This window comes from Schistocerca americana, chromosome 4, assembly GCF_021461395.2.
Source record: "Schistocerca americana isolate TAMUIC-IGC-003095 chromosome 4, iqSchAmer2.1, whole genome shotgun sequence".
Classification (NCBI taxonomy): domain Eukaryota; kingdom Metazoa; phylum Arthropoda; class Insecta; order Orthoptera; family Acrididae; genus Schistocerca; species Schistocerca americana.
The window spans coordinates 712,911,821-712,927,333 of record NC_060122.1 but is presented as its reverse complement, the minus strand read 5'-3'; the positions used below and the strand labels follow the sequence as shown (position 1 = coordinate 712,927,333).

The window sequence follows — 15,513 nt, the reverse complement described above, 5'->3', positions numbered from 1 at the left end:
CTTCCTAGATACTTGAAATGGAAAACAGATTCTACTTTGATTCCTCCTAGAACTATACTTGAGGTTGTTCTTTGCCTTTTTATGGTCATTTCTACTGCCTTAGTTTTACTTATTTTTAGTCCGAAACTTTTGAATGTGTTGTGCCAATCATTACGTTTCTTCTGTGCTTCAGCTTCTATCCCTAACCATGCTAACAAATCATCAGCGAAAGCCAGGCCATTTGTGTCGCTATTTTCTTGATAGATTTTATTATCTGTCCATTACTGTTACAAACAAGAGTGGTGATAGGGCTCTTCCTTGCTGGACATTGTTTCCAACCATTCCGATCACCCGTTGCCTATCTAGACACAACTGTAACACTTTCGGTAAAGCATCTTTATCAATTAGGCACTTTGGCACGTTTAGTCTTCCAAACACTCCCACATGTTCTTTCGAGGAAAACTGTCATACGCTTTTTCAATGTCCACAAATACAATCGCAAGATTTCTTTCATATTTCCATTACTTTCTGACAGCATTCTTACTGCAAAAAGGAGATCCATAGTACCTCTGCCTTTCCTGAATCCATATTGTTTTTCCTCAAGCAAAGATTCTACTGTCTCTCTAAGTCTTCATTTCTGTGGTCTTTTCTAACAACAATTAAAAATTATAAAGCAACTTACAGCTGCCCTCAGTCTGAAAGTTGATTTGAAATTTATAGTGCTGCTGTTTGATGTGGTATGCCCTTCCGTCCGTCCAGTCTTTGACCTACTAGCCCAACTAGATACAGAGGTTCCTGCTGTTTAAGATGAACCTCGAATCACGGAGCAAGTTGGCATTTTTCAAATAAACGAATCATTGCCAGAGGTGCAAGAATAAACATCACGGGTTTTAAAATAAATTACCGAAGACTATACTGCTTCTTATACAAATAGACATCGTCTCTCCCTTGTATTTTGTTTCATTGTTTTTCTATGAATTGCTCTAGAGATAGCACCAGTAGTTCCATCTCACATCACTTTATGGTGCTTAACATATCGTTCACTCACTGCTGCTATCTAAGAATGCTAATAACTGCTGGCGCAAGACATTTTTTAACTGGTCTTTGGTGTCTAATAGCTATTACCGGTCATGGCTATAATTAAATTTATAAAAGAAGTGGAGGAGATCAAATTATCACTGAATGAAAACTGACAATTTCCGTGAGGAGCAGAATAATAAATATGAATACGAAAATGGCCATCGTTAACATTTTAGCGCACAAGTAAAGCGGCGATAGCTCGCTCGCAGTCGCGTAGTGGAATCCCACAACTACAGCGGCAGCAGCAGCACTGTATAATTGGGAGGTGGCCCCCGGCAGATGCCGACTTGGCGATAACCAACACTGCTGAGATGTTGCCAATTAAAAGGAATCGCTTATGAATTGGAGCTACAATTACATAGCATGAAAGCTGACGTGGGGCGAGAGCTGGCACAAAGGACGACGCGACGACCGCCTACAACGTCTCAAGTTAATGGTTGCAGTGCCACTAGTTTGACTGAAACGGCCTTTAACTAATCCCTCATTTAACTTCATTTCCATTTGAAAATACAATGAGTGCGTTAAGTAAATTATGCTACTGTGGCGTACATTATTTCAGTTGTTGTCAACAGTAATGCATTGTTCTGCATGAAAATTTCATCAGTATACAGGATGGTCCACTTAAAGGTTCCAGCGCAAATATCTCCGGTATAACAACAGATATTGAGAAACAACTTTCACAGGTGTGAGTGTAGGGCAGCGGTTCGTGAAAGTAAATACTATGAGACATTGTAAAACGGAAGCGAATAGGTTTCAACAAAAACTTTCTTTTTTTTTTAAATGGACACCCCGTATTATTTCTTACACAATCAATAACATGAAAACTCACGAAAAAGGCGTTGGTTACATCGCAATACGTCAGTTACATCACGAGAGACTCCAAAGCGAAGTTGACGCTTGAAATGAACGAAACGCGCCGCTATTGCACATTCCGAGATGGAAGCGTGATCCCCACATATCAGTGACTGTGGCAGGAAACCCTATTATTACTTTCGCCCCTCGTGACAGCAGTGAAAGTATGCTTAGGTAAGTCGATCACATCGTGATTATGGGCAACGTGGGGTTCACGCTTGCATCTCGAGATATAAAATAGCGGCGCATCTCGATATATGCAATGGCGGCGCGTTTCGTTATTCCAAGCGTCAACTTTTCTTTGCAATTTTTTGGGGTGTAACTGCCGTATTGCGATGCAATCAACGCCATTCTTTATGTCATTTTTCATGTTATTGATTGCGTAAGAAATGTTCAAATGTGTGTGAAATCTTATGGGAGTTAACTGCTAAGGTCATCAGTCCCTAAGCTTACACACTACTTAACCTAAATTATACTAAGGACAAACACACACACCCATGCCCGAGGGAGGACTCGAACCTCCGGCGGGATCAGCCGCACAGTCCATGACTGCAGCGCCCTAGACCGCTCTGCTAATCCCGCGCGGCGTAAGAAATAATACGGAGGTGTCCGTTTAAAAACTTAAGTTTATGTTGACACTAATATTTGCTTACGTTTTACAGTGTCTCGTAGTATTCATTTTCGTGAGTCCCTGTTTTTCATACCAGTGAAAGTCGTTTTTCAGTATCTATTTTCGCGCCAGAGATAAAAATGGTTCAAATGGCTCTAAGCACTATGGGACTTAACATCTGAGGTCATCAGTCACCTAGACTTAGAACTACTTAAACCTACCTAACCTAAGGACATCACACACATCCATGCCCGAGGCAGGATTGGAACCTGCGACCGTATCATACCGCGTGTTCCCGGACTGAAGCGCCTAGAACCACGCGGCCGGCTGTCCCAGAGATATTTGTGCTGAAACGTTTAAGGGGCTCCGGAAAGGCTCAAAATCATGAAAAGTTCAATTTTTACTTTTTTGCGTTTTCTGAATCTGCAGACTATTACCTTTTAATAGATAAATAATTTATTAAATTCCGAAGACTACAACTATTTTTAAAATTTTCTTGAAATGTGTTCTACATGGGCGTGACCCACTGTGGCGCTGTTAAACTGCTGTCAAATGGTGTTATTATTAACGTCCGTGTTCATCAGGTACATTTTAGTGAAGTGAGATAAAGTATGTGTTGTGGCTAACCTGTGATGGTTCAATATATACATCACTGGTGTGATTGTCGATCGTCTCACGTTTATTTACTCTTTCGTTATCTCGAAAATATTCGTAATTAATTCTGTTTCTTGAGTCTCTGTTTTGTTGAAGTATAATAATGAGTAAAAGTAAAGTTATTAGAAATCCTCTGAAGGCTTTTAAGAAAAGGAGAAATGTTGGAAAGCCAAAGGTAAGTGTTATTACTGTAAACAATAAAGACAATAACCAAGTGAGTGAACCTAACCTCTCAAGTACACCTGCCCATAGCAGTCAAAGTGGGAAAGAAAATACTTCACAGAAGAAGCTTGGTTCAATGAGTGAAAACTATGAATGTCTTATGGGCGAATCGGATGTGAATGAAATATTTGATATGTCGGTTCTCAAAGGAATTTTTTCAAACTGTGTAAGATGTATTCATTGTAGTGAAGTTGGTCTGGAACTCTCCATAATAAAGCACGTAGGACTTGCTCGTGAAATACAACTGAAATGTGATAAGTGTTCATACATGACCACCTTTTGGAACAGTGTTGCAGTAACTGCAGCTGAAGAAAATGGTAGCAAAATCTACGAACACAACAACGAGCGATGCTTGCTTTAGACAAGGAACGCCTTCGGGATGCAGACAGGGCTGTAAAGAGTCTAGAAATACAAGCAAGAGTAAACAGGAGGAGGAACAAGAGGAAGCTGGAGGAGGAGTTTGCAGAGGATGAAGATAATCCATCCTATGGACCCGGAATGCACTAAAAAGTTAATCCAATCTTTGTCGCTCGATTCCCAAAACTTTTATTTTCTCATACTAATTACATGTTTTCTAAGGATCTTCCAAACATATTTGTTTCAAACTTTCAGTAAATGTTACACAGTACCTTCTGCATAATTTAACACAGCCTTTTTCCAAAAAACTGTATATTTTTGAATATATAAATAAAAAATTGCAAAAAAATGTTGTGAATTTTCATTACAATTGAAAAAAAATCATCTTTAATAACTGAACTAAAATTTTGTAAAATCCCTGTGTTAAGTTGTAGCCCATATTCCAATAAATAATCTGTAAAAAGTTCAACTTCCTACCTCAAATACTTTGTGAGGAAAGATGTAATTTATAAGCGTTATTTTAACATTGCAAGTAGGCTATAGGGCGTTCCGGAGCCCCTTAAGTGGCCCACCGCGTATATTCTGTCGTTGCTTCTGTTGCTACATATTAATTAGGCATATGAGCAAATGTTACTTTTTTGTTTGACAATTAGAGCTACGTTGTGTAACAACAGTGAATATGTAGTCTCATAATTATTATTGCAATTATTTATGTTCTAATTAAAGATTTATGTAGAAGATAGCAATCTGAAGGGGAGAAAATCGACGAACAATTTAATTTCAATTGAAATTTTTATTATCTTTGCTTTCGACGTTATCTTGTTACTGATATGAAATTAATGAATCTGTATTACATGCCATCCGTCATTCTCATCCGTTCTGTAGTCGATCAGAGTATTCTAAATTTATTAGGGGAGTTTTCTGTGATTCACAGTTTTTCGTTGTACAAACAGTTACACTATTCTGGCGACTGAGGTGCCAAGTGCAGTAGTGCAGGCGATAATCCAGTCTGATTGCCAGGCTATAAAAGTAATACAGGCCTAGTACATGTAACGAGATTCTTAAACATGCGTGTCTGTATACGTTTGTCTAAAAATCTTATGTTGTATAACATACACTGTAGGGTTGTCATCCGTCCCGTATAGGGGCCGTCAGCACTATGGACCTCGCCCCAACATTCCGACAAGACCCACTTTTTCTCTAGTTTGCAAAATACTGTTGCAAGCTTTGCTCAATTACTGATGTAACGCCATCTGCTAGCGCAAAATGTAAATGCAGCCTCAGTTTTATTTATGTCTGCAGTGACAGTTTAACTACATGCTGACTTGCATGGAGATTTATAAATACGTAGAAGAGGAAAAAGACTTGCTGAAAAAGGCGAAATCTTCCGAAAAATATGGTGTACCAACTGTTTCTGTCACAACAAGTTCCACATAATTGCGTTCTAGATTAAAAGTAATTATATTAAATTTTTTACTTCCTTCTACATTCTGAGTGTCCCGACGAGGTCCCAACAAGCTATGGCAACCCTACGTATACGGCGCGAGGTGGACCAACAGTTCTTACAAAGCATTGCATTAGGTTTCGTAATGCCATGTAGATTATAAAGCATATAGCAATAACCAACAGTAAACCCAGCCAAAGAACAGCCGAGACGAGTCGAGTCGAGTCTTCGAAGTACTCAAACATTCTTCCACATTGCTAGGTTACTTAAAACATGTCAGGAGACATCTCAACACAGGGAAGTCCTCATCGAGATTTTTCTTTAAAAACTAGCGTTGTTTCTCCGCATACATCACGTTCATTTAGTCGTACTTGTTACTGAATCGTACAATTTTTTTTTTTTTTCAACAATGGCGTTCTAGCTTTCCCAAATCATTCCAGACTATCCGTGGTTGTTCACTAACCACAAACCATAGTCATAGCCACTAACCTCCGTAGTCCCAACGTATTAAGGAACTGCATTTTTTACTACCAACTCCATAAATAAACCTTAAGTCCCTGCCGGTATCGGTCACTCATACAGTCATCACTGTAAGAAAAGACAAATACGGTACACTAGATAGAAAAGCCTTTCATCTTTCTCTTAAATGTTTCTGAAGCCCTCAACGTTACAATGACTGGACATGCCCAGTTGTTATCTATCATGACAGACAGAACAAATTCCTCTTACAATAACACACGACCAAATGTAAAGGAACTATAGTGAAGACTTGACAACTGGGATCTGTCTCCATGATAGTTTCTTCACATTTGGTCGTGTGTTATTTTAAGACGAATTTTTTGCTATTTAAGGTCAGGATACATAACAGATGGGCACGTACAATCATTTCAACGTGAGGACTTTCGCAACATCTAAGAGAAAGATGAAATGCTTCTCCAACTAATTTATTCGTCTTTTCTTCCAGAAATGATGGTCTCAGTGACCGAAACTGGTTGAGAATAAATGTTTGTTTATACAGATGATTGTTAAAAATGCAGTTCTGCAAGTATCTGACGGCAGTAGAAAGTCACTTCACAAAAATATTGAGTACTAACAATTCACAATTTATGTCGCACGCTCTTAAGAAGTCCGCCCCGGTAGCTGAGTGGTCATCGCGACGGAATGTCATGCCAAGGGGCCCGGGTTCGATTCCCGGCTGGATCGGAGATTTTCCTAATAATAATCATCATCGACAAGCAAGTCGCCGAAGTATCGGCAACTCAAAAGACTTGCACCAGGCGAACGGTCCACCCGACGGGAGGCCCTAACCACACGACATTTCATTACATTCTTAAGAAGAGTAACACTAACAATCAGTGTGAAGAATTATTATCCGATTCATTTGGTTATCATTGACTTAACTGTGACGTCGGGTGATGCTGAGGGAATTAGATTAGGAAATGAGACGCTTAAAGTAGTAAATGAGTTTTGCTATTTGGGGAGTAAAATAACTGAAGATGGTCGACGTAGAGAGGATATAAAATGTAGACTGGCAAAGGCAAGAAAAGCGTTTCTGAAGAAGAGAAATTTGTTAACATCGAGTACAGATTTAAGTGTCAGGAAGTCGCTTCTGAAAGTATTTGTATGGAGTGTAGCCATGTGTGGAAGTGAAACATGGACGATAAATAGTTTGGACAAGAAGAGAATAGAAGCTTTCGAAATGTGGTGCTACAGAAGAATGCTGAAGATTAGATGGGTAGATCACGTAACTAATCAGGAGGTATTGAATAGAATTGGGGAGAAGATGAGTTTGTGGCACAACTTGACAAGAAGAAGGGACCGGTTGGTAGGACATGTTCTGAGGCATCAAGGGATCACAAATTTAGCATTGGAGGGCAGCGTGGAGAGTAAAAATCGTAGAGCGAGACCAAGAGGTGAATACAATAAGCAGATTCAGAAGGATGTAGGTTGCTGTAAGCACTGGGAGATGAAGAATCTTGCACAGGATAGAGTAGCATGGAGAGCTGCATAAAAGTCTCAGGACTGAAAACAACAACAACTGTGACGTTTTTCACAATTTTGTGACAATCCTACATTTCAGTTTGGAATCAAGAAATTAGTAGAAACCTGAATGTTTGGCTACGCAGGTAGAAACCTGAATGTTTGGCTACGCAGCGTGACAGTTAACCTCCAGGTCACGCTTCGACAGACATTTAAACGCACCACCTCTGTTGCGTCAGACGCCACTCCGCACAGGTAATACAATACTCAGGTTGCAAGAACACTTTCAACTGCTCCGCAAACCTCTGCTTGTTTACTCGTTCGATGCTAACTCGAGTGCTAAATGTCGGGTCAATAGTTCTGTGTACGAACTGAAGAACAACCACGAGCCACGCAAATGGTGTGCGGAATTTATTCTCGAGCAATTTAGGGCGTTATTTTGTTGCCTGAGCGCAAATTTATTGCATGCATCCACGTACGCGGCAGACGAGGCAGTACGTTGTGGAAACTGGAGGAGGGGGAGGGGGGGTTCAGAGGGGAGATATTTTTCGTTCCACATTTAGCGGGACCACCTTTCAAATTCCATGCTAGGTATTCCACTCAAATCCTCGAATGCTATTCGACTACCTCTCGAATCCTCTATGAACATATTTTCCGCTCTCTCCCACATCTAACACCTTCAGATTTCCTACATTTGCTACAGACTTGATATCAACCACCCTACCGTTTCACTCCTGATTATTAACCCTCAGCTTGCCGCGCACGTACCAACACATTCTCCCAAATTTGTACCCACTTTCTCGACAATCTATCCTAACAGTAACCTCCTCATTCTACCACATCATTAAATCCGTTCTGACATCTGCCCAGCATCGTAGCTTTAAATTCACACTTCTGTTCTTGTCCATGTCAGGGCTCCTCTTCGTGGTCGCCACCCCCGGCCTCCTGCCGCCTCTACGCTCCTCCCGCCCTTTCCAAACACACGGTTCAGGTTGGTCCTCCCAGGGTCACCTATCTTAAAATCTTCCACGAACAGCCGTTCCATCAACTGACTATTTAAAAATTTTACTTAATATTGTGTCCAGCCCCGGTAGCTGAGTGGTCAGCGCGACAGAATGTCAATCCTAAGGGCCCGGGTTCGATTCCCGGCTGGGTCGGAAATTTTCTACAGGAACTTTGTGTTGTGTTGTCCTAATCATCATCATTTCAGCCCCGTCGAAGCGCAAGTCGCCGAAGTGGCGTCAAATCGAAAGACTTGCACCAGGCGAACGGTATACCCGACGGGAGGCCCTCTTCACACGACATTATTACTACTTAATATTGTCAGAGTACAAAAATCTGTTTCAATGCGTTTCAAAACGCATACTGCTATACATATTGTAAACTGAAGTCCATCGTTGTGTTTTTGTCTGTATGTGAAGGCTATTCTGAAGAAGTACTGTGAGGATTTTGATGCGGTTTTCATTAATATATCAACGAAAATAATTATTTGAAAATATAAGTAACTGTATAGATAAATCAACTAACCAAGCGGCGGCAGGAGAACACATGTAAGAGGTATTACAGTTTGCTAGCTTTCGGAGCCAGTGCGTCGTCCTCCTAGCAGAGGGGTTGAAGAGGAAGGAGGTGGTGTAAAGGAAAAGGACTGCTGAGGTTTACGACAGGGGGTACGGTCCGGAAAAGTAGCCCAGAATCCCTGGTCATAGAGGCTTGCGGGACCGTATTGTAAGGAAAGACACGTGGTACTGGGCGACTTTTCCAAACTCTGCCCCATCTCCTAAACCTCACCAGTCCTTTTTCTTCACCCCTCTTCCTTAAACTTCAGTCGTCCTGCCAGAAAGAGCCACTGGCTCCCAAAGCTAGCAAACTGTAATAGCCTTTATGTGGGTATTCTATGCCGCCGCCCGATGAGTAGGGTATATCTATCCAATTAGTTTTTCCATTAATTGTTGGACGAGGAAGGATTATGTTTATAATTTATTGTCACTACAGCAAACAACTCTGACCGTGCACTCAGTGCTATCCGTGCGAAGTTGCACAGGTCGCTAGTATTTAATATTTTTAAAATTTTAGAAATCATGTTCGTATATTTTATTAAGCCTCTGTGCTGAACAGCGGTACTGTGGTGCTGCCAGTCTACTTTCGCGTTCTGTAACGATAAATGGTTGGACGTATGTCGCAGTAACTATGCAGAAAGAAGAGGGTTTGTTTACATGGTAGACAAGCGTGGCAAGCACCACCGGACGGAAAAATACACAAATCTACACCTGATCAGTTTTTTTCACTGTAGCTGATTAACGCCTCTCGGGATTAGGAATTCAGGTAATCGGTTTTGAAGTCTTATTCTCCGACAAATTACGAGAACATAGACAAATGTAGCATTTGGAGTTTCTCTACATTAAGCGGGAAGATGGAGTAAAATCTAATGTCTTTTAGCCAAATTCCGTTAGTTTCCTCGGAATCGTAAAATAGTTGCGAAAGTGTTTTAGGCGATTTAAGTAATAACTTCTTTTTGCGCTTCGCTTTTTTACTTTGTTATAACTAATTAAAAATATATCACTTTTTCAAACCAACAGCTCAAATCATAGAATCAATACTAGAAATAAGAATAATCTTCACAAGGATTTAAAATCACTTAGTCTTGTACAAAAAAGTGTGCATTATTCAGTACCACACATTTTCAATAACTTGCCAGCAGCTATAAAAACCTTAACAACCAATGAAATTCAGTTCAAGAGAAGCCTAAAGGATTTGTTGGTGGCCAACTCCTACTCCATTGATGAATTTCTCAGTAGAACCAACTGATTTGTATATATAAGTACAATATAACTTCTGCACAATTTCAATGCAGTAATGTGTTCATTGTAAATAAGAGAGAGAGAGAGAGAGAGAGAGAGAGAGTGAGAGTGTGTGTGTGTGTGTGTGTGTGTGTGTGTGTGTGTGTGTGTTGTGTAAGTACAATCTGACTTCTGCACCATTTCACATTTCAGTGCAGTAATGTGTTCATCGTAAATAAGTATTATAGTAGTTGCATTCAGTGCATTAGTATTTGTAAAATGGTTCTTTCATATAGTGTTCATTAAAAAATGACGATAATTCCACTTGGGACCTGTGGAATGGTACATTAGCTTATTTGTTTGAGTTGTGAATATTTGTCATGTATTGTTTTTCTGACATGTTCTACATCCAGGAGAACCTCCTCACTACGGATCAATTGGAATGAAAGTAAATCTAATGTAATCTAATCTAGATTCGTTGTTGGGTGCCTCAGCTAAAGCGTTCTTAATGCACTAATAGGTCTAAGAGAACACTTCTTTCTTTATCCTACATCAACACCACGGTGTCAACGGCAACAGTTGTAACTGTGATATACTTATCAGTCTGGGGTAATTTAAAGCGGACCAACAGTGTAAATTTTATTAAGGGGAAGGCCAATGTCGTACTCGAAGGAGCTCTAAGAATTGTTGTTTATTCGCGAAGTAAATAGTTATTTGCATTAAGTCTAGTCAGACTAATTCTTGAGTACGTCTCGTTCACGTTGGATTAGCAGAAGATACCGAGAAAAAGCAAAGAAATGGTGCACTATTCGTGACGGGTATTGTTTTGTCGTCGCTACAGAGACCCCGAACAGTTCAACGAAGTACAGTCGTAAGCTCTATAAGAACGAGGCTAGGCAGTACGGTAAGGTACATTCTAAAATTAATGAAAGCGGATGGCCTAAGCCGAACCGAAGACACTCTGCTTCCTGCGGCATACCAATGATGCGACAGTAAAGTGGCAGACATTGGCGCTTTGGCGAAGGCGTTCTGACGGGGGCGGTAAGCGTTTACAGGAGGAGGTACGCACCCTCAGCCACACTGTGCAGTCCAGACGCAGGTGGAGCACGCTAGGCTGCAGGATCAGGGCACGGCAGACACGCGGCGACACCTGTGGCTGCGCGGCGCGGCGTGGCGCGTAGCTGGCGGCTGGACCCGCGGCGGCTGCCTGCCAGAGACTGCCTGAGTGGCTATCAGCGGCTACGCGGCCCGTCTGTATCGCCGCCGCCGTGCGACACGTGATCGTCGCTGCCGTCGCGCCTCCCGGGCCCTTTCAACTGCCCATTGAAGCGGACACGCGGTCAGCTACGAGCGTGCGAGACCGAGCGTTCTGCCTTAATTTACGATTGGTTGTTGCGGTCTTCAGTCCGAACACTCGTTCAAAAATGGATCAAATGGCGCTGAGCACTATGGGACTTAACTTCTGAAGTCATCAGTCCCCTAGAACTTAGAGCTACTTAAACCTAACTAACCTAAGGACAAATGGCAGGCGATCATTGTAGGCAAAACCACCCCTTCCTTCCACCTCCTCGATTTCTACACCACCATCTATGGCCGTCCTATCGCCCTCACCCCCCACCCTTAAGTACCTTGGTGACACCCTCGACCGTCGCCTCTCCTGGACCTCCCACCTCCGGACGATCCAAGCCGAGGCACGCTCCCGCCTCTGTCTCCTCAAGCTCCTTTCCGGCTGTACTTGGGGCCTGGACCCCTCCACCATCCTCCATACCTATAAATCCCTCATCCGCCCTATCCTTTGCTACGCCCACCCTGCCTGGATCTCCACTCCCCCTACCTTTTATAAATCCCTTCAGATCCTAGAACGCCATGCTCTTCGCCTCGCCTATCGCATGCGTCTCCCCTCCCCCATGCGGATCCTTTACGACCTTATTCCCTTCCCCCACCTCCTCCTTTTCCTCGAATGGATACAGATACTCTACACCTCCCGTAAACTCGATCCTCCTCACCCGCTGGTCTCTCCCATCCTCTCCCGCCCCCTCCGCTGCCGCGCCTGTACTTCCACGTCCCACCTGCTCTCCATCTCTCCACTCTCCACAACCTCTCCCAAGGTGGCTTCCGCCAGCTCCCCCTCCCTGATGATGCCCTCCTCCCCTCCATCTACCCCTCCTACCAACTCTGATCCTCCCTCCCTCTTCTTGTGTTTGTTCCTTTGGGCACCCTCTCTCCCTTCTCTCCCCCTTCCCTCCCTCCTCCTTTCTCCCCACTCCTCCCCCAGGCTTCCTCTACCCCTGTCCCTCCACTCCTCCTCCCATCTCCTCTGCCATTGGCATCTTTTGCTCTCCCCTCTCCCTCCCCCTCCCCCTTCTACCCCTCTTGGCAGGTCCCCGGACTCGCACACGTTACGTGGACATTCGCGCGCCGGAGATCATCGCCATCCGTTTCTTGTGTGTATGCCATCCTGTTTGTGTTTAGTGTTCGCTGTCACGCTCCAATGTTCACTTGTGCCATCGAAATCGTCAGTGTTTGTGCGCCGTGCCAACGTGTTTCAGTGCATTTTTCGTCAAGTGTGAACGGCTCCGTGTTTTTGTATTCTATATCTACTGTTTTTTGCCCATCAATATGTCTATTGTGTGTCTTCTTTCTATTTTATCTTTGTCGACTCGAAGGCTGAAGAGCAGCGTAGAATACTGCTGCCAGCCTACCTGATGTACAGGTATTAAAATTACAATAAAGGAAAAAAAAGGGCAAATGGTTCAAATGGCTCTGAGCACTATGGGACTTAACTTCTGAGGTCATCAGTCCCATAGAACTTAGAACTACCTAAACCTAACTAACTTAAGGACATCACACACATCCATACCCGAGGCAGGATTCGAAACTGCGACTGTAGCGGTTGCGCGGTTCCAGACTGTAGCGCCTAGAACCGCTCGACCACTCTGGACGGCGAACACTCGTTCGGCACAGCTCTTAGGATTAAAGTTAAAGACACCGAAACACGCGTCCGCCCCCGGTAGCTGAGTGGTCAGCGCGACAGAATGTCCATCCTAAGGGCCCGGGTTCGCTTCCCGATTTTCTCCGCTCCGGGACTGTGTGTTGTGTTGTCCTAATCATCATTATTTCATCCCCCTCGACACGCAAGTCGCCGAAGTGGCGCCAAATCGAAAGACTTGCACCCGGCGAACGGTCTACCCGACGGGAGGCCCTAGTCACACGACATTTACCTTTACCTAAAAACGCAACTTATAGGCCGACATACAGACCGACTGACTAATTTTTTTGGCAGGCTGCACACATGCTGACCGACTGCTCTCAGCGATTACAGCGCCGCCCTGTTGTTGTGATTTGGTTATCTTAAGTTCACTGTTTATGTTCTACGAGATCATACTTGTTTTCATACAGCAACAAAAACGCTGGTGTGGCTTGGCTGTTTTAGAGGTAACAAGGCTAAAAATAGCTGAGGGCAAAGAAGTGTCTAACGCAAGGAAACAAATCTACCCTTGTCTTGTTACTTAAGCTGGTTGGAGCCGATGATTGTAGTAATTGTCTAAAAATGGATAAACATACATTTCGGAGGTGGTGAACATCATCAAACAAATCTTAACGTAAAGAATACAGTCATGAGAGAGGCTTTAAGCTGCGTGGAAAGGCTGTTAGCTACATTACGGTTATTTTAGTTAGTGACAGGAGTGAAGAAGGCCTCAAATTCAGTTCTCTTATATCCTCACGGTTGTTAACTAGAATGATTCCTGAAACCTGCAGTATGATTTATAATTGACTAAGGAAATACATCATGGTAAAGCAAATTAAACAAAAACACCAGATGTTAATGTAAACTTTATTAATTTATATTGCCGGTCGGGGTGGCCGAGCCGTTCTAGGCGCTTCAGTTCAAAATATTCAAATGTGTGTTCATCAGTCCCTAAGCTTACACACTACTTAACCTAAATTATCCTAAGGACAAACACACACACCCATGCCCGAGGGAGGACTCGAACCTCCGTCGGCGCTTCAGTCTGGAACCGCGCGACCGCTACGGTCGCAGGTTCGAATCCTGCCTCGGGCATGGATGTGGGTGATGTCCTTAGGTTAGTTAGGTTTAAGTAGTTCTAAGTTCTAGGGGACTAATGACCTCAGATATTAAGTCCTATAGTGCTCAGAGCCAGAGCCATTTGGACCATTTTTTAATTAATTTATATTGTATTTGCGTAGCATAAAAGATGAAATGCAAGTTTAAGAAGCTCCTTTCAGATTCTAAGAAGAAAGATGATTCATAATGGTGGAGTACATCATCTAATAAGTATAACAACAGATAGATAAGAAATGAAGCTTTTTGCAACTGCCGGCCGGGGTGGCCGAGCGGTTCTAGGCGCTACAGTCTGGAACCGCGCGACCGCTAAGGTCGCAGGTTGGAATCCTGCCTCGGGCATGGATGTGTGTGATGCCCTTAGGTTAGTTAGGTATAAGTACTTCTAAGTTCTAGAGGACTGGTGACCTCAGAATTTAAGTCCCATAGTGCTCAGAGCCATTTGAACCATTTTTTTAGCAACTGCTAGAACTGTAAAAAGAATCCCACACTTTGCTCTTCCATAGCAGGGGACTTGAATGTAGACTGGACTTTTTTTAACACTTATACCAAAGACACAAGGGTGTTTAATGAATTAACGTCCATTAAATGTCGATATTTCGGTCTCTCATTTCATTTTCGATAAGTATCGGGAATAAAACCTAAAAATAGAAATATAGCAAGTTGATGGGCTTTTATTCTCTTTATATGCCACACAAAACCATCATGGATTCATTAAAGAAGGAAAAAAGTGCTTCATTTCTTGCTTGCATATGTCTATACTCCTTGCACAACGTGTCCCACAAACATCTGCTGTCTTTAAATTTCTCCAGAAACTCTATCCTTAAATTTTTGTCCGTTTTACACACTGTCATGCACGTTGGAGCAGCATTCTCTCGCGCAGTGACAAAAGACGAATTTTCGTCGGGTAGTTGGCACGACAGCGCTACACACTGGGTCGAGTGGTTGTGGTCGGCTTTCGGGTGGTGCTACACGCCCGACATCCCGACAAGGAAAGTTCGTCGGCTGGTCTATCTAAACACCTGTACACATCCAATCTATCGATCGGTCAGTTAAAGAGCCCTATACACCCGCCAACCGACCAACAAATTGGACGTGTGTAGGCGTTTAGACACACCCACTGACGAACTTACGTCGTCGAAATGTCACGCGGGTAGTACCACCCAACAGCCGACCTCCCCCCTCCCTTCCCCCGCCCCCCGACTCCCCCCAATAAATCATGTTGTGTTTGTCTTTTGTCACCGCGCACGGGATTAAATGCTGCTCTAATATACGTGACACTACGCTAACCGGACGAAACTTTAAGAGCAGTTTCTGTTGAAATTTAGTAAGTAAACTGTTTGTGGGAGAAATGCAAGAAATGAAGCACGTTTTCATTTTTTTAACATATCCATAATGGTGTCCTGTGGCTCCTAGAGACAATAATATTCTGTTGACCTTCTGTTTTCCTTTTTTTTTAGGTTTTATTTCCGAG

General features: G+C 43.0%; 1 protein-coding gene across 1 annotated transcript in view; it reads right to left on the bottom strand.

Annotated features, from left to right (window-relative positions):
• The window catches only part of LOC124612842 (b(0,+)-type amino acid transporter 1-like), a 439,105-nt gene extending 427,944 nt beyond the window's left edge, over positions 1 to 11,161 (bottom strand). The window contains exon 1 of the mRNA XM_047141270.1: positions 11,025 to 11,161. The gene's annotated coding sequence lies outside the window, so the exon portion shown is untranslated. The remainder of the gene's footprint in view (positions 1 to 11,024) is intronic.
• Between the last annotated feature and the right edge of the window lie 4,352 nt (positions 11,162 to 15,513).